This window comes from Euleptes europaea, chromosome 2 (genome assembly GCF_029931775.1).
Source record: "Euleptes europaea isolate rEulEur1 chromosome 2, rEulEur1.hap1, whole genome shotgun sequence".
Taxonomy (NCBI): Eukaryota; Metazoa; Chordata; class Lepidosauria; order Squamata; family Sphaerodactylidae; genus Euleptes; species Euleptes europaea.
Window position 1 is genome coordinate 79309632 of NC_079313.1, and position 18823 is coordinate 79328454.

An 18823-nucleotide genomic window follows, 5' to 3' on the forward strand; every position below is an offset into this window, starting at 1 on the left:
TAAATTACCTGCTCAATTATCCCGCTTTATGGCAAAGCAACCTGCAGGCCAACCCTACCTTGCAGGGACAGCTGCAGGATTTTATTTTAAATTACTGTGAGCATTAGTGATAGCTAAAGCAGAGCTCTGAGCAGGGGTCACCTCAGAGACCAATGAGATCAGTTTGCTAGGCAGGGAAGAGCCCATCCTAATGGACAGGAGATCAAATCCAAGCTGACAGCCCAGGGCTTGGGTGATGGGGTCCTCCTCACCTTTGAGAATGTGCTCTAGGAGACAGATCACTCCTTATTTCACTGTGCTACATCTCTTCATATCAAACGCCTTACTGGGCTTATTTGTAGTCAAACCCTCAGATTCATTGTAGCTCCCTGGCTGTTGGCTGCACACACTTCAGTCAGGAAAATGACACTGAAAAATGAGGCCCCTTCTGTAAGGACATTGTTATGGGCCAATTTAAGTAGGGATAGAGAAATGCAACTGAGCACAGTAAATCTTTGTCTACGCTGGCCAAGCTCATTTCAGGTTGTGTTCAAAAAGAGGGGGAAAGCTGCAGTGTCTCTCCTCTTCCAGAAAGCCTGCTTCTCTGGAATGGAGATGTCAGTGCACGCTTGTGATGCATGTGCACGCAAGTGCGCGTAAAGCTGATTAGCTTTTGGGAGCCCTCTGTTGCTTAGCATGCCCAGTCCACAACACCACGGCCAGCAGAGGAGTGAAGAGCTGTGGTGCAAAGAGAGTGACTTGGAGCAGCACGGTGGAGTCTTTGTTAGTCAGATTTGAGAGACTCGCTCGGGGCCGGAACCCACGGGGGAGCGCCTCACGCTGGGTTTCCTCTTGTGCTTTCTCCAGCACCACAAAATCTCGTTAAAAAGGGGGCAGCGGCTGACAGTCGGGCTGACAAGACTCAGCTCAGCCTGACAGGCTGACACTTCCCCTAATCAAATTTTGCTTGAGCACTCTTTGATGATTCATTCCCAAACCAGCAGACTCACAGAAATAGACTGAACGCAGAAGCCCCCCACACGAGAATGTACAACAGAGTGAGGGTTTGGGGATAAATTAGACAATACTGTCAACAGTATGTGCATACTACACACCATCTCAGTGACAAAACAGAGCTCATTAGCTCTTGCCAGTGGGGGTAAGGGGTGGGGTGGGGGAACGATAATGCGCATATTTTCAAATGTCTAAATCTAGTCTTGCGGGCTGTTTCTTTAATCAATTATTTAACCTCAAATCAATAGCTACATGCACGATTGCCAGCAAGAGGCTTGTTACCTGACTGACAGGGGAGCACTCCCCAAACAAGACAGAAATTAAAGCAAACCGGTGCTCTACACAGTTATGAGGATACCCAGGTACTTGATGGACATGGCAATGGGTCAACATGATGGGTGGTTGTCCAACACAGCCTGGCTCTGGTCGGCAAGAAGCAGGACTTCTCCCCTACCCCAATCCCCGCAATGAACATGGTATTGAGCCAGTACAAGAAGAGGTTGTTCATAGGTTGAATCTCAATCCAGGGACTAAGCAACTTCCCACCCGCTCACCAACCAGACTAGTATCAAAGAAAAGCAAGCTTGAGGAGTATCACTACAGGCCCGTGCGTGGCAACTGTTCACTGACTTGACATGCACCAGACAGGCAGGAGGTCAAGCATGGGAAAGAAGCTGCTGTACAATCCAGACCAAAAAAAAAAATCAGAGTAGAAGGGGAGGAAATGTACAGAAATGCAGACACTGGACACAGGAGTGAAAATGGGAGGTATTCGTGCAGAAGGGCTAAGAGAAGCCATGCAGAAGTCACTTTTGCTACCCACCCCGGTGAGAACAAGCAAGCTAGTTCTTACAGCAACCTCTGATTTACATAAGTACCCCCCCCAAATGCATGCCTAAACAATTGTCAGAATTAGAGCAAGTCTCCACCAGAACTGCATTCCCCGACACATCCTTCAGACATTAGCACCCAGCTGTCTCCATTGCGGCCATAAAAGAACCTGTCAGGACCATGCTTGGGAAGAAAGGACACTGCTTGTGCATCTGCCGATAAGCGGTTTAGTTCATTCGGCAAAGCGCTATCGAGAAAACCTTTTGCCCTTTTGGAAAGCTGCTGTTTACTATTCTAGCAGCAGGGGAAGAGAAAAGGTTACTTGACAATGTATCAGTGATGGGTTCTTTCTACCCCAGCCACAGGATGAATGGTAATGAAAATCTCTCCCCCCCCCCGCCAATTCCTGCACAGTAACAAGTATGTTTAAAGGCAGGCTTCAGGCAAATCCCTTTGCCAAAGGGCAGTTTCACGAAGATAAGACCCAGGGGCACCAAAGGAGCACTACTGATCCTACAAGAAGTCTCAGCCAAATGTCAATCTTCGCACACACATTCAGCTCCTTAGAGCCAGCACAGGTACTGAACTGGCAACCTGTTTTCTTCTCTCCTGGCACCTTGATGATGTAGCAGCAGGGCATAAGGGTGGAGAAATGAATTTCCTTCCATTCTTCTCTTAAATTCCATTCTGTTCAGCTTTTCATTTTCAGTTCCTGCCATGCGGTTGCCCTCCTCATGACCTAGGCCAAGACTCAATTGACTGCTCTCCAGCCATTCTAAAAGGTAAAGGTTCCCTCTATAAACACCGGGTCATTCCTGACCCATGGGGTGACGTCACATCCCGACATTTACTAGGCAGACTTTGTTCATGGGGTGGTTTGCCAGTGCCTTCCCCAGTCATCTTACCTTTACCCCCAGCAAGCTGGGTACTCATTTTACCAACCTCGGAAGGATGGAAGGCTGAGTCAGCCTTGAGCCGGCTACCTGAAACCGACTTCTGCTGGGATCGAACTCAGGTTGTGAACAGAGCTTTTGACTGCAGTACTGCAGCTTACCACTCTGCGCCACGGGGCTCGCTATTCTAAGTAGGCTAAAAATTGCATAGCATAAAAAACACAGACTGATTGTATTGCCCTAGGAGGGGATGCTTCACACAGAGGTCGCACATCCCAAAAGTCAGCAACAGTTCTTGCATAAATACATTTGGATCCAGCAGATGGTTTCTGTGCATGGAAGGGATGGTGTGGTTTTCATCCATTTTTCCTTCCAGAGGCAGACCCCCCCACCCCAGGGCCCATGTTTGGGGATATTTTGATCTGCTGAAGGAGAGAGAGGTGGAGTAGTTTCACTTGGCAGATGGGAATCTTGAAAATCTTCCATGGGATCCAACCCTTGACGACAAGGGAAATAATAAGGGCTTCCTGGATTGAGGGTGCATGATGGGGCTGGGAGAAGTGAAACAGCATTTCCCAAGTCATCATGCTGCAGTTGAAAAGTGAAGAACAAACCAGCAGAGACCAGCTCTGTGATTCCCCCCAAGTGAAGAAGAGGAGATGCAGTGCAATTCTCTTTGAACGAACAGATTGCATGTGGACTAGGTGAAGAAATGAGGGCTCCCCGCCCCTGCCATGAAAGGGGGTGAAGTGGAAATTAGCAGCTGCAAGATTCAATTCTGTTGACTCCAGGCTTTGCCTCCCTCCCTGGATTCTGTCAGGTGGTTTATTTCTGATAGACTGCTTGTCTGGTTGCAAATACGCAGAGGAACTGTTGCAAATCAAACTGTAGCTCTCACTACGTAAAGGGGAGGAACAGGGGCAGGGCAATCGATGGAGTCTCAAATCCACACCTCACTGAGGGAGGGGGCAGCCTCGTTTCCTTTCTTTCCTCTGCCATTGAGCCAGACATCAAGGTCTTAAAATGTCAATACCAGAAGGAAGTATGGGCTCAGAGATGCTGCTGTCAATCCAGCCTGGATTATAATCTGGCAAGGATGCCTGGAAAGGTTATAAACAAGGCACATTCCAGCCCAACATCAGTGTATCATTCTAGGATAATTGGCAGCTTCTTTGTCTGTGGAGTCCAGTGGGATGTGAAGCAAGGTTGTCAATCAGCGTTAGAATGCTCCTGCAGAGCTGGTGAGAGTCGCTTCCACAGCATCCATACACGCTTCCACCAGGCTCTGGTCTCCCTCTTTTCCCCGCCATAAGAGCCCATTAATAATTTAAGGCAGCTCTACTCTTGCCAACTGCAGGGAAACTACAGAAAAACCTCTTTCAATTTTCAAAACAAATCACCAAGGTCAAGCTGGTCCAGATGCCTCCTAAACATTCTCAATATTATTCACGCTAACAAGGATTTTCTTTCACAACGCTTCTTTTCCTGAACAAAATTTGCCAGGTGTGTGTGTGTGTGGGGGGAGAGGTTGTTTTTTAAATACCCTCTTTTTGGATAAAACAGAAGTGAACAACTTGGAGATTTTGCCAGAAATACATGAAGAAAGCTATTGTACATGGCAATGGGCAATGATGTCTAAGGTTTATTTGATCCAGCAGATTATCAAACATGAGGTTCACTGGCATTCGTCCCAGAGGAGGGCACCGCGCATGGCTTGCAAAAGATGAGCAATCCAACAAGCTTCCCCACAGAACTGAGCGTGCAAGGCTGTGCAAGAAGTCGGCGCTTGAGGTGGAAAGTAAGTGACACAGCATGTCCTAGGCCCTCTGGCAGCAGCGGAGGTGGGAAGAACATACCAGCAGAAACCAGCTCTACATCCTTGGAGGTGGGGAGGGGAGATACAGGCAGTACTGGGAGGAAGGCAGGGAGGTGTTAATAATTCAGCATGCATTAGCGTGCACCTTCCCTGCATCCACGGCAAATGAGCACGGATCAATCACCCTGCTTCTCTCGTATTGGAGCTGCTGCTTCTCAGGTTTCGTCAAACAATGAGGTAAATTCTCAGAGCCCCCCCCCCCCACTTTTCTGCCTCCAGCTTGGGAAACTTGGGGCACTAGACAACTGCTCAGAGCTGGGTGGTTATGAAAACTATTACAAATGACTGCAGCAAAGCTAAGGTAAGCCATTGGGCAAAGATGGAATAGTGCAGGGGGCAGATCCAAACTGAAAGTGGAGGCCCCCCGGCCAGCCACCGTTCATTCAAAGGAAGAGGTGCATTAGGATAGCTAATTTTCCAACTGCTTCGTCATTGTTTGTCAATTACTACACAGCAGGATCTACGCTGTGTTCTTTGAAAGGATAGGAGTAATTCATGCAATTACTACCACACATCTCGGCTAATCCAGAGATCCTGCTTTCAGTTCTCACACGCTCACTTTACCTCGCCCTCCTACAGGTATTCATTCTCTGCCTGCCTTATGCTCAGAGCTCCCAGCCTTTCGTCATAAATCATTTCAAGATTCAGGGTGATCAGAGCTCAAAGATGTGAGACTTTACTTAGCTTGCAGCATTCTTGGTTGCTATAAAAAAACCCAGGGCTTCCCTCAACAGCTTAAATGTAAAGCCAAGGTAATGGTACCAAATTAGAAATGTTGTGTATTTTTACACACATTTTGGTTTTCATAAAAGAATTACTGAATTATGACTGCAATAAATTGCAATTTTGAGGGGCAAGAGTCCAAAACTGATTCTCCCCCATTTAGGGTTAACTGGCTTATCAGTCTCCCATGATAGTGATAACTCTATCATGCATCAATTTTTCCATAAAAGGAATGACTGTGTGTGAACCGCCTTTCTATCGTCGGTATAACTTGGCCAGCTGCGTCAGCTTACACATTTTGGTTTGGGCTTTCACCGAGGATGGGGTGAAGGCACTGTGTTGGGACACCCACGACTTCTTTTACCTTATATGCTCTAGTGTCCACAACTCTAGCTTCTTCTGATCATCTTACTTGCTTCTGGACGGTGGAGAAGGCACAGACACAAAACCACTATCCATCAGCTCTGACCGGCTTCCTCCCCCTCTTTGTTACAACCCTTTTTAATAATATCTCCTGACGGAGAGGTGGCTCCTCGGGCCTCACAATCTATTGACAGAATCACCAGCAAGGGGGGGGGACATGGAAGGAGGAAAAAATGCATTTAGAGTCTAATCTTTTGCTCAAACAATGCTGCAGTATTTATGTTCCCAATGCATCCCTGAGTGCTGACATTTTATAGACAATTTCCAAAACAGGGCCTTGCCATTTTTGGATTACATTTCAGCTATAACTTTTAGGGCTAATTATTTGCGCTGACAACCCCATATAAAAGAAGATCTATCATTACAGCGGTGCAATGCCAAAGACAAATCATGGTTCGGCCCGGTGACATGCTAATAGCAAAGCAAGGGAGAGGCAGAAAGTGCCGCTCTGAAATTTGCATTCATTCACTCCTGAAAATAACATAACATGGGGGGTGGGAGGGGAGAAGAGAGAGAAATAAGAGCTGCTGTATCAAGATAAAATAACTCTTTAATAAATAACCTGGTAGCAATTGCAGAGCAACAATTAAATGCATGGGTGAACAGTGCATTATTGTAAGTAAAGGTGAAAAAAAATCCTAAAATATAATTATCAGTGCCAAACAAATTATAAACCCTGGAAAAAAAAATCCCACTTGAATATTTAATACCTAATCTCTTTCTTCTCTTTAAACACTTGTGGTCTGGGACATTTATGGCAAGGCAAAATACGACAGCCCCATTGTTGGCTGGTCAAGGACTGTTTCACATGCATCATTTTCCCTACAAGGGGGTGGTGGTGGGTGGGTTAGGAAAAAAAACAGGTTGATTACCTGTAGCTGATGTTCTTTGCCTGGTCAGTTGTGCAGCCACACGTATGGGTTCTGCACTGGCAAAAAAGGCAATTCTGGAAAGTTAATAGAACTTTAGCTAAAGAATTAGTGCTCAAATCCCCTCCCTCAGGGAAAAGGTCTACCCCTCAGGACATATCCTGAAGGAAGGAGTGAGCACCTCACTGCTCAGCTCCTTCATGCCACCACTAACAGTTCTCATCAGAGAGAAAGAATAGTGGGGAAAGATGACACATGGTATGACTGTGCAAATAACTACTCCAAGAACATCAATTACAGTTAAGCAAACTCTTTTTCTTCTTCGTGATGTCTGTGCAGTTCCACATACTGGTGTTCAGCAAACTGAACCATCTGGTGCTCCAGAGGCTGTAAATGTAATCGTCAGAACTGGAGGATGACATGGGCGCTTCCCTTTGCAGACTTGAGTCTGTCCACCAATGAAGAGAAAGCAGATGGTCAGGAACAGAAAATGGGAGTGTCAATGGTCCCACAACGGAGTGATATAAGAACTGAAGCATAGCTAGAAAGGGCGTTTTTGAAAGATACCAAGGTGGTGGCTGTAAGACTGTAGAGATGTCGAAAGCGAAATGCTGTTTAATGTGATTGGTTGATGAAAAATGTAATGAGAGTGATAATGATGGAAGCGTGGTCCTGATAGGAAAGGCTTCTTTGACACATAGATAAAGAAAGCAGAGCAAGTGCAGGGCCAGATGGGTATCATGGTGGAGTTGTTGTGAATTGGCAACTGGAAACCAGTTGTCTATGTAAGTATTTTTGTTGTCTCAGAAATGCTGCTACCACTGCTGAGCATTTGGTGAATACCTACATGGCCATGGCTTGTTTAAAAGGTAGGGGGCAGTATCAGTAATGGTGATTTCCTATGGCAAACTGAAGACATTTTCTAAGGTGAAGTGTGATTATGATGTGGAAGTAGGCATCCCTGCAACCACACTCTTTCGTTGAGTAGGATACTGTACATAGTGTGATGATTCTGAATTTTCTGTATGTAATTAATTTATTCACTTCTGGGATCTTTAATGGGTCAGATGCTCCCATCTTTTTTCAGCACTATACAGCAACAGGAACAGAATCCGAAACACCGCTAAAAGTTTGTAAACCCTCCCTAAGTCAAGATCAAATCTCTGTGGAGAGTGGGGTGTGTGTATATGACAGATAAGGACATTTGGTTTAGGAGACTGTTGAACTTCATGGTACATCCCGTGCACGTAAGGGTAGGAACATCGCCCTGGGATCAAAGTAACATGGGGTAGTACAACAGAGGGAGGAGTCAGCAACACAGATGCCAGTCGGTGACTGAAGTTGTTGCAGCACAGAAGGGAAAGGTCCTATAGAAGCAGTGGTTGGATAAAACTGCGTCAGAACTGGGGGTATGGAGCCTGAAAGAGGCCTTGATGCTGTAATATGAGGTATGTGAAGCGGAGGTGGTAAACAGCTTTGCCTGGTAGTACCAGTGGCAAGTGGATCTGAACCTCAGCATGGAGCCTGTACTGACCCCAATCACAATCATTGTGCCATGAATAAAAAGATGCATCATAGCATCTAAATGGGTGGTATTTGTTAAGAGTCAAAAGAATGGTATTGATCCCTCTCATTTTAATTGTGGAAAGATTCTCTAAAGTTCTTTAGTTGATACCTGTTACCAATGTGGGGACTGACTGTCCTTGAGGATAATTTTACTCGTGATTTGCTACATTTCTCTGTGGACTGACGTGATAGGTGGGAGAGTGGAGTGGTGTCCTTTATTTCCCATTCTCTCCACACAAGATGCACCACTGCCTTGAGAGGGGATTCTTGGAAAAGCCTCATGGAATGTTCTTCCAGTACTAAGTTCAATGTGGCTACTGTTATGGACAATGGTACCACTACCATACTGGTTGGTATAGTCAGAGTTAGGGTGGTAGAGATGAAAACTAGTTCCACAATGCCAGATGATGTTTCTAATTTAATAATCTTTGTTGTCCTCTTTTTCTTGTCCACTTAGCTGCTGCTGCAGTCCAGTCACCTGTGGTGCTTGCTCCTTTCAGAGTGTGGCCATTATGGAGACTTCCTGTCAGCCAAGCGTCACCTGGTCTTGATTGCTGCAGTCTGGATTGGAATCATGGAAGCTGCTTCTCAAGCCCCAGCTCCAGCAGCAGACAGAAGACAGTGGAGGATAAGTCAGCTCAGCACATGCAAGGGCTGGTTGAGCCATTTTTATGGGCAATAAAGATTGCTCCCAAAGCAGGAACCTAAGTCTGGAAACAGAATTTCTCAAAGACCGTGTAGTGAATGAGCACAAAAGGAGTAGGAAATCTTATGGATTTCTCTTAAACACAAAAGATGATGGTCATGAATTGTTGTACACTGGTATCTTTCCTCCAGCTAGGCCAAACCGGGAGGCACTCACCCCTACCCTTGAGGCATGCACAGGAGCAGATCTATTCCTTTGCAAGGGATCTGAATGCCAATTCTTTGGCTAGACCTCTAGAACTAACCAGAGTTCCCATATGTGGGAATGCAAAGACACCATGAAGACACAGAAGTATACATCCAGGAATTCTTCATGTATGAAAATACTGCATCGTATTTTCAGGGCATGACTGTATGGTGTATGTACAACTACTATGCTGAAGCTGAGCAGGTCTGGGGTCTGGTCAGTGCCTGGGTGGGAGACTTCCCATGAACACCCCTTTAAGTTCAGTGATGGGACAAAGGTGGGATATTAATGTAATGAATAATAAATAAAATTGGAAACAGCCTGAGGTATCCATCTGATATGCTAGGTTGCTAGTGATACATTCTTGAATGCTTCACTGGGGAAGGTTTTTAATTTCACAATGTTATCTGACCTTGCCCAGCAATCAGAGGAGAACTATGCAGTTTTGGGATCTTCTCACTATTTCTCAGCTTCCATTCCTGCCAGGATGTCAGGGAACGTTGCCCTCGACAAGCTCTAGTTTAAGACTGATAGTAAGAAACTCTCTCACCCTATTTTTGTCTAAAGGGAGCATATTCAGAGAAGGATAATCAGAACAAAAGTTACTGCTCTGGGACATCTGCAGTAGCAGCTCATTATACATGCTCCAATTGCAATGATAATGAAGTTTTCTTAGTATGGTTTTTAGGGGCTTAATGGGAGAGGGTCTTGGTTTAAAGGCATGCTCAAACAGTGGATTCCTGTGCTTGTGTAGTTCAGTGTTGTTGCAGAACAGTGAGAAAGAGAAAAGTGCAGGTACTTCGGATCTGCTGCCCTTTCAATTGGCCCTTGATCGTGCAAATGGAAGACTGGTATGGGATAAAACTGTAGAGAGTGAACTGGATGGACTGGATGGATATTAGTCCATTACTGATGTGACATATCAAGTTACAGCTTTTGTTTGCCTTCTACCAATTTTGCAGGCCCTCTAGTGATTCTGATTTCAAAGACTAACTTTTCCCTAGTACCTTGGTGCAACACCAAACCATCTGTGCCACATCTTCTTTCCTGGCATATGGTTGATGCCACTGCTGAGACTACCTGATTATCAGCTTTCAGGATTGCAAATTATACTATTGTATAATTATTCCAATGACACCCCGAATGTATCATAAGCCCTGCATCCCAAGGCAAGATGTTCAAGTACAAGCCCACTTGTTTTGTTCAGAAAAGAAGAGTCTACGTCAGTTTCTCCTATACCTCCTACTCTACTCCAAGCAGCTCACACTGTGAGAGAGGAGGGTTCATTTTGATCTAAGCATCATGTGAGCACTATGGGATCCTTTGACAGAGACATAACCACACGGAATCTAACAGAAGTTAACAGGTTGACAGAACCCCTTCTCTGCTCCTATACTTTAGGCACATGCATCCCATTCCCGCCTCAAACAAGGAAACCTGTGGGGTGGGCTGCATGCAGGTAAGAGTCTGTGCAGTTGAAACACCAAACGACAAAGGCATGCAAGCAATGTGATCAATGCTGTCAGCAAGATCATAGCAAATAGGAAGCTGATTCGGTCAGGCCTGCTGTGGTAGTGCCTGGCAGGGAGCCAGGGGCCATCAGACCCTCCCCTTGCAGGGCTGGCTCTCCATCCCTTACTGGAAAAGTCCCATCGGAGGTGACATACTGTAGATGGATAAGAAGTGAAAACGACCAACCTTCTCGCTGAGCTGAGAGATGAAAGTTTGTTTTGTTTGATGACAGAGTGCGATGAAGATGAGAAGGGAATAAAAAAAGACAAGGAAAAACACAGAGAGTAAAAACAGGCCATGTGTCTGCACAGCACTGAAACAACAAGACAAGATGGCTGAGACTGGCCAGGACTACCCAACTGTGCAAGCATACACTCGTGTACATGCACACACGGCACATACACAAACGTGCTGTTCCTGCTACAGAGTAGTGGGTCCACCTTCTCTTCCTTATCCAGATGCACATAACTCCAGCTCCAACACACAAGAGCAGGCATACCAAGGGCTGAAGAAATATTTGTAGGCAGCCCTACTCGTGGCCAGTTATAGGCAAAAGAAAAGGGCCTTTCATGTATTCTCAGTTTCCTTGCATCTAACTTCCTGTTTCTTCAGGGGGGTTTTCCAGTTATGCATGCATTTTGCTCCCTCTGATGGCCGATCCGACATCACACAGCTTTAAATGAAGCGTTTCTCCCTGTAGTTTAAATCAGCAGCTTTTTATGATTCATAAAACTGATGTTATATCAAATTGACCACTAGAGGGAGCAAAACGCATGCATAACTGAACCCCCCCACAAGAAACAGGAAGTTAGATGCAAGGAAACTGAGAATGCATAAAAGGCCAATTTGTGCACACTCAAAATTGTGTGCACTCAACACATGTACACACTCACCACATCTCAAACATCACAGGGCTTCAAGTCAAGCACCAAATTCCATTCTAATTCTAAAGGTCACAACTTCACCCCCACCTACCACACATACAGGTCAGCATGCGCACCCCTCCCCCTTCACTTCTGCACACAGAAAGCAGTCCTGGTGAACAATGGAAATTCTAGCACAAAGAGCCTCTTGTTTCCCCTTTCCCCAACAGAGCTAAGGACAGCAGAGAAACATTATCGTAGCATGAATCCACTGCTGCGCCAGGCCCCCTGATGTACTGAATTGGGAAGGAAAAGTGGGCAAGATGTCAAAAGCAATGGTCACCCCAAAGGAGAAGGATAATCCGGAACATGCCCCATTTTTGTTCCTGCAGGAGAGACAGTAAGAGGTTAGTTGTGCCATGTTTCCCCGAGGGGCATGGAAGATCTCATTTCCTTGGCAAGGCTGACCTTACTGCAGTTAGATATCTGTGGTGCATCACCTGAAACTGAACCCTTAGTGAGAGAAAGCAGAGGCTGCTCTGGTGGTTTAAGAACTGCTTATGAGTCAGATTTAAAGGGTGGAGGGGGGGGGGAGAAAAACTTGCCTATCAGCAGAAAACACAATGAATTAAAAACCCTCAGTGGGACAATAAATTGTGGATTGCACTGTCTGTAGCTCATTTGCAAGGATTAGAGTAGACAGGATTTCAACTAGTTTTGCTGATGTTCAGCCATCAAGTTGCTCCTTAAACAGATTGCACCAAGAGGCACCATGGAATCTAAGCAATAACTTACAGTATTTGCTCTCAGCAAAGGCACACTCTATACAGGGCTGCTTTTCAATGCTCCAATTGCAAATAACCGGAGTGGTGAGGGTTGTGCTCAATTTCTCAATCAATACCATTACAGCAGCCCTTAAGGACAGTGGGGAGATAGTTTTGGTTCCACTGGCTCTTTATCTCATCTTGGAAGTGGACAAGAGAGCTTGGTCTCTTGACAGAAGGATTGTACCTCTTGTCCAGTTCTTTACTTATTTTCATCTGTGGCATGAGGAAGGGATACAAGCTCAACCCTCTGGATACATAACCAAAGGATGGAGAGTAAGAATCCATTATTTATTTAAAAGATTTATATCCTGTTTCTTTCCCAAAGAGACTCACAGCAGAATTTAGACATAACATCTAGACAATAAAACAAGAAACAGGGCTGTTTCCAGTGTTAATAAATCATTGTCATAAACCCTCCTTATTTGTTTAGTGTTGCATGGACTCCTGAAGAAAATTGCTATTTATTTTATAAAATTCATACCCTGCCTTCCTGCCCTCATAAAGGCTACCAAGACAGCTAAGAAATTAATAACATGTACAATAAAATCACATTCTAAAAACCATTAAAACCAACAAAAAAACATTATAACAATTAAAACCAGAGCTAACATACACATACAAAAACGTAAGATCAACAATTAAAACACTGGTCAGAAAGTCTTCATTTGCTGAAAGAAGATGGCAACAGAAGAGGACAGACAAGTCATCTTTGGGTGAGAGTTCCAGAGTTTTGATGATGCAACTGAGAAAGCCCTCTCCCAGGTTGCTACCCAACTAACTTCAGAAGGAAGGGGTACCCAAAACAGGCCCTACGAAGATGACCACAGTGGTTGGGTAGGTTCATAAGGAAGCAGGTACATTGATCCTTTTGGGTATGTTGGTCAACACCAGCACATTGCATTGTGCCTGGAAACAGACTGGCAATTAGTGTAGATGGGTCAAGACTGGAGTTATATGATCCCTATGATCCACTCCAGTCAACACCTGGCTACAGCATTCTGTACCAACTGAAGTTTCCCAACACTTTTAAAGGGCAGCCCCACATAGAGTGCATTCCAGTAATCGAATCTAGATGATACCAGGGCAGGCAGCACAGTGGCCAGATCTTTTCTGCCAAGGAAAAGCTTCAGCAGGCTAACCAGTTGAAGCTGGTAAAAGGTACTCCTTGCCACAGCTGCCACTTGCTTCTTCAGCAGTAGACCTGGGTCCAAGAGCCCACCAGACTATGGACCTGTTCCTTAAAGAGGAGTGCAACCCCATCCAAAATGGGTGACACCTTACATCTTGGGTCAGACCTTCCGCTCACCAGTAGCACTTCCATCTTGTCAGGATTAAACCTCAGTTTATTAGCCTGCATCCATTTGGGATTGGTTGATAGTTGTTGAGATCTCCTGTGTCCAGGGTAGACTTCTTTAGAAGTGGACGTACCACAACCTGTTTCAAAACTCTTTCTGAAGGAGGCATTAGTTACCTCTCAGACCCAGTTAACTACCCCCCCCCCCCGATAGATTTAAGTAACCAGGAAGGGCAAGAGTCATACAAGCAAGTGGTAGGTCTCAAACTTCCAGGGACCTTGTCCACATCAGACAGAACTGAAAAGTATCCCAAACAGCTGGACAAGTTGGCAGCCTGGCACTATCTGACCCTGTAACAGTTAATGCAGAGTCCAAGTTGGAACAGATGTGAGAGATTTTATCTGCAAAGTGTTAAGCAAAACAGTCACAGTGGGCCACTGAGCAGTCTACCTCCTCCTGCAGGCCAGCTCCCAACAGGCCTCTGATCATCTGGAACAGCTTCACTGGCCCACACAACGGTTGCGGAAACAATGGTTGCAGAAAAGTGTTGTTTCTTTGCTGCCATCACTGCCATGGAGTATGCTTTAAAATGAGCTTTTGCCCATGTTTTATCAGATTTGTCCCAAGTCTTCCTCCACTGTCTCCATAGCCATCTCTCTCGTCTTTTCAGCACACCCAGACCCTCAGTAGATGCCTTCCTTGCATTCTCAGAGGGCCCATTCCATACCATGGGTAGCCCTGCTGTAAAAGCCCAAGACAGGGCGGCAGCAGTTTTCATATGTCTGCAGCAGGAGACACACAGAAGGAACTGCTGGGAAGACTGGTGCTGCTGCATGTATCCATATAAATAGAAAGAGCCCTTTTAGTATGTGGGCCCCAGGTCATGAAAGGTATTAAAAACAAGAACTGGCACCTTGAACTGAACCTGAAAACAAATAGGCATCCAGTGTAACAATTCCAAGACAAGAGTAAGGTATACAAGGTGTCTAGCTCTAGACAACAGGTGAGCTGCTGCATTTTTTAATCAATTGTACTTTTTGGCAGCCCCATATAGACCAATTTATAGTAATCTAGCCTTGAGGTTACAGTAGATCTGGATGGGCCTCAAGGTATATTTTAACTGCTGCAGTAAAGTCTCAAACACATTCAAGATCTTGACCAAAAAGGTGTTTTACCACACTCTGCAGGACACAATACGACATTCTACCCAAACCCGCTTCACATGTTATTTGACTGTTGACTACTACTTAGTTACTTCTACAGTCAGCAAAGTGGCAGCCTACATGGCGTGGGCTGATTTTGATGACACCAGAGAAACCACCTCTGATGAGAGGTTTTGATGGCATGGATGGGACTGGCTCACAACCATGTTAGTAAGATAATATATGAAGCGAGCCTAAGATGGTTAGAGGCTGATGGTCAACAACAACAATAAATATTCTGTAAAGCCTGGCTGTTGCTTCCTCTTTGAAGATGTGTAGTACACTAGCAGAGCAGCGGCTACTGTCACATCACAGACTAGGCAAGTTACCATGGTATGCCCACATGTGTTTGTACTTCAGATCACAGCAAATAAGGTTCAGTTATAAAACACACACCAATACAAATAGATAACTTCCTTGCCTGTCAGTCAAGGATGAGCTTGGGGCCTGAAATTTGTCACTAATTGTTGGATTATCTCTTAATCTCTTTTTATACTAATGGATTATAGGAAATAAACTATTGTAGCTGACGCTGCTCAGAAAACAAGAGACCCTAAATGGGAGTAGCTGTGCCTTCTCTCATCTAGTGTTGAAATTGTTCCTACTTCACTGGAAAATATGCCAACATCTACTGAATTGGAAAGCTCAATTTCTCCCCAGAGCCCTTCACTTCATCTCTTTATCTCTGGCTTTGCAGGAAGCAAACCTTTCTGATTTCGGAAAAGTAGGACTTAAAGCACAAAAGTAATAAGAACACTAACTTATGTATGTCATGGGAAGCAGAACTTAAAAATACAAAAAAATATCCAGACCTCACAACCCAAAGTCCTGCTGCTGCTGAAGTAGCAAGAATAGGTATTGGGTGTACAATGTTTCATGGACTCTGTCTGCCTAATAGCAGCTGTTAGGTCTACCTCTTGTTTATGGTTAAAAGATTCACAGGGGCAAAGATGACTCCAAAGAAGCAGTAACAAGGCTTAACTATTCTCTGTATTTAGCTGAGAAACAGAGAACAATTAATCTAAACCCACTACAAAGAAAATTCTTGTTAAATGAAACTTTTACTCTATGTTTCCTGCCTCTACAGGATAGCAAAAGTAGCTAACACCACATATATAAAACAATAAAAGCCAAAGACGAGATAGAATTGGCTCCTGAAGTAGATAATTCAAATGATGCCCCTCTCCTTTCAGCTCTAAAAATATAATAACAAACAACCAACAATTTGTTTCCATTTAACAATGTCCTAAAGCTGGTGACTGAGGCAGCAATATCACTTCGTCTAACGGTGGGGCTGGCCCTAAGAACCAAATAAAAATCATCTCAGTCATGAGAACGATCAATAATACAGTTAAGCTTTGAAAACTTAGTCAAATTACAATGCCTCTAGCCTCTCCCAAGTATCTACAACCCTCTTTCAGGAAGGGGCTCCAAAATTGTTGTTCCATTACATACAAGCCCCTTCCAGAGCCTTCACTGATTTTGATGTGTACGTCAACTGAGTACAGAGCATAATATTTTGGCTTCTCTCTAAATCTTAAGCAAGGGATATACATAGGGAAAAGCAACTCCCTGACATATCAAATATAACCTCTTGCATCCCTCCGAATCTGGTTTGGTTCCAAAGGACAGGCTTCGCATATGCAATAGCAAAGGCAGATTTCTAATTAACATCAGAGATATGGTAAAATGTAGGGGTCTCCCACAGTAGTTTAATCTTAACCGGAGATTTACATGGTGGTATTCTTTGTCACCTCATCTAAAATGTAAAGAACAAGGCCCTCTTTTCATGTGCACATAGTGAGATGCAAGAGATACTTCTTCCTGGTGTTATTTTACTATTTAAGAAGTGTAAGTGAATGTACTGTAGTGGCAGCGGTCTTTTCTACCCCAACAGCATCCTTTCCTATGGCAAGGTGTCAAACTGTGGTCTTTTAATTCACATAATGTCCCCAGCTACATGAGACTGCACCACAGAAAAATGGATCCTGTGGTGGCATATGTATGTGAAGGGGACCATATACAGAAGCTCTCCAAAAGAGATTACTCTAAACCATACGAAGTATTACAGCAAGTACATATTGAGCAATTATCACCATATATGAACCAATGTAATGCTTGGATAGGTACAACCACCGAGGTGGGCCGTAATCTAGCGTCAGCCCAAGGCAGAACACAACATTGCTAGTTTTTCTAAGACATACAAAAAAGTCATACTGATCCTGCAATGGTATCCTATCTTAATCTCATTTTTAAAAATGCAACCACACCTAGGGTTGCCAGCTGGAAATTCCTGGAGGGTGGAGTTTGGGGAGGAGAGCAGCGGGCTATGATGCCATTGAGTCCACCCGCCAAAGAAGCCATTTGCTCCCGCGGTACTGATCTCTGCAGCCTGGAGCTCACTTGTAATTCTCGGAGATAGCCAGTCACCAGTTGGAGGTTGGCAACCCTAAATCACATATATCTCTATGTTAAGTTAGTATAATGCAAAACAAATTTTTATATTATTTACCACAACCATAAAAGCCCCTTCAACATTCTAATTTCTAGGTATCACAACGTTTTGGCTTTTTCTTAAAAGCATTTCATGTCCCTGACCTTTTCTTATGTTCTTCATTTGCACCTTTTCCATCTTCTGTTCACTAAAAATTACAAGAATCAACTGCACAGAGAAGAGAAAACAGAACCCCCTTTTTAAGCTGTTTCTAGGGATATTCAATAACATGTAATGAAAAGGAGGTGCAATCAAGTTATTTAATTCCTCTGCCGCTTGATACCAAGACAAGGAGGCTGAAAAAGTTAATACAGATAAGAATGTGTAGAAAAAGACAAGCTCAAACTGCTATGGTAACAATTAAAGACAGTCATGGAAAGGATTGACTCATATGCGTTCGACATAAGAAGCTTTATGCAGTGGTACATCACACATTATAAGGTTTTAAAACATGAGCTTGATTAGAAATTTCAAAAGTTGTGTAAGCATAAAAAGCAAGTATCAAAAGCAGTTAATCATAACAAAACAATAACCAACATAAAATGAACAAGGATAGAATGGTCACCGAGGCCATCAATTCAGGTTTATGTACTCATAACAATGCAGTTCAACAATTATCAAGTAGAAATAGAGGTTGTTACTATGTACCAAGAACAGGACTACAAATGTAGTTATTGTGCAAGGGCCTGCCAAATAAAGTACATACTTTTGTATTGAACCGAGATTTTACATGACAGATAAAAATAAACTAGTGGACAATTGCTGCTTTTTGAAAGAGGGATCTTGGTGTATCCTTCCATTAGTTTCTACAGAGGTGCTTTTGGGCAGAAGTTTGGTCCTGACTGAGACTGATCTATGAGCCAGTCCTGTGCTTATGGTATTACTAAATGTTCCTTTCTTAGCTCATTAGGCCTAACCTTAATAACGTGTCCCTTTGGAAAGTTCTGACATGCTTAAATACGTTCGCGTGCTGCTTCTGGAGACCAGCTATCTCAGAAGAGGCACCTGTCCCGGTGCACACTTGGGGAAGGCATGTTTCCACAAAACAATTCACCTTTGAGCTATCGCTTTCTAAGCAGTTTCAACTATAATCTCTGATGGATCATCCACTATCTTAACAACCTTTACACAAGTAATCTTTCAGGTGGCTTGGATTCTTGTTGCTGCAGGCACGAATTGTTCCTCTGATATTCGAAGAGGAACAGCAGCACATGCAGTGGTCAAAAAGTTTCTCACGCCCATTAACTGTGGGCATGGTCTCAAAACCCATCTGTCTGCCGTGGATACCCCTTTTCTCAAACACAGCTTTCACTACTGGGGCAGACCAAAGCAACCCTCAGGACACTGAATTAGATTATCTGGGATATATCAGCTGCATAAAATGTCTGCCCAGAGGAACTTTTCATGGGCAAAATACATTCATAATATTGCTGTATGTGTTAGCTTTAGAACCACTTCAAATATACATAATTCCAGGGTGACAGCCTCGGGATCTTTTCTTGTGTGTATAATCCTTGCGGGATGCATTAACCTCATACTGACTCCACTCAGCACAGGCCATTCA

The 18823-nt window shown here is 44.2% G+C and overlaps 1 protein-coding gene across 12 annotated transcripts in view; it reads right to left on the reverse strand.

Annotated features, from left to right (window-relative positions):
• PTPRF (protein tyrosine phosphatase receptor type F) overlaps positions 1-18823 on the reverse strand; it is a 345699-nt gene that overhangs the window by 81991 nt on the left and 244885 nt on the right. The window lies entirely within an intron of this gene.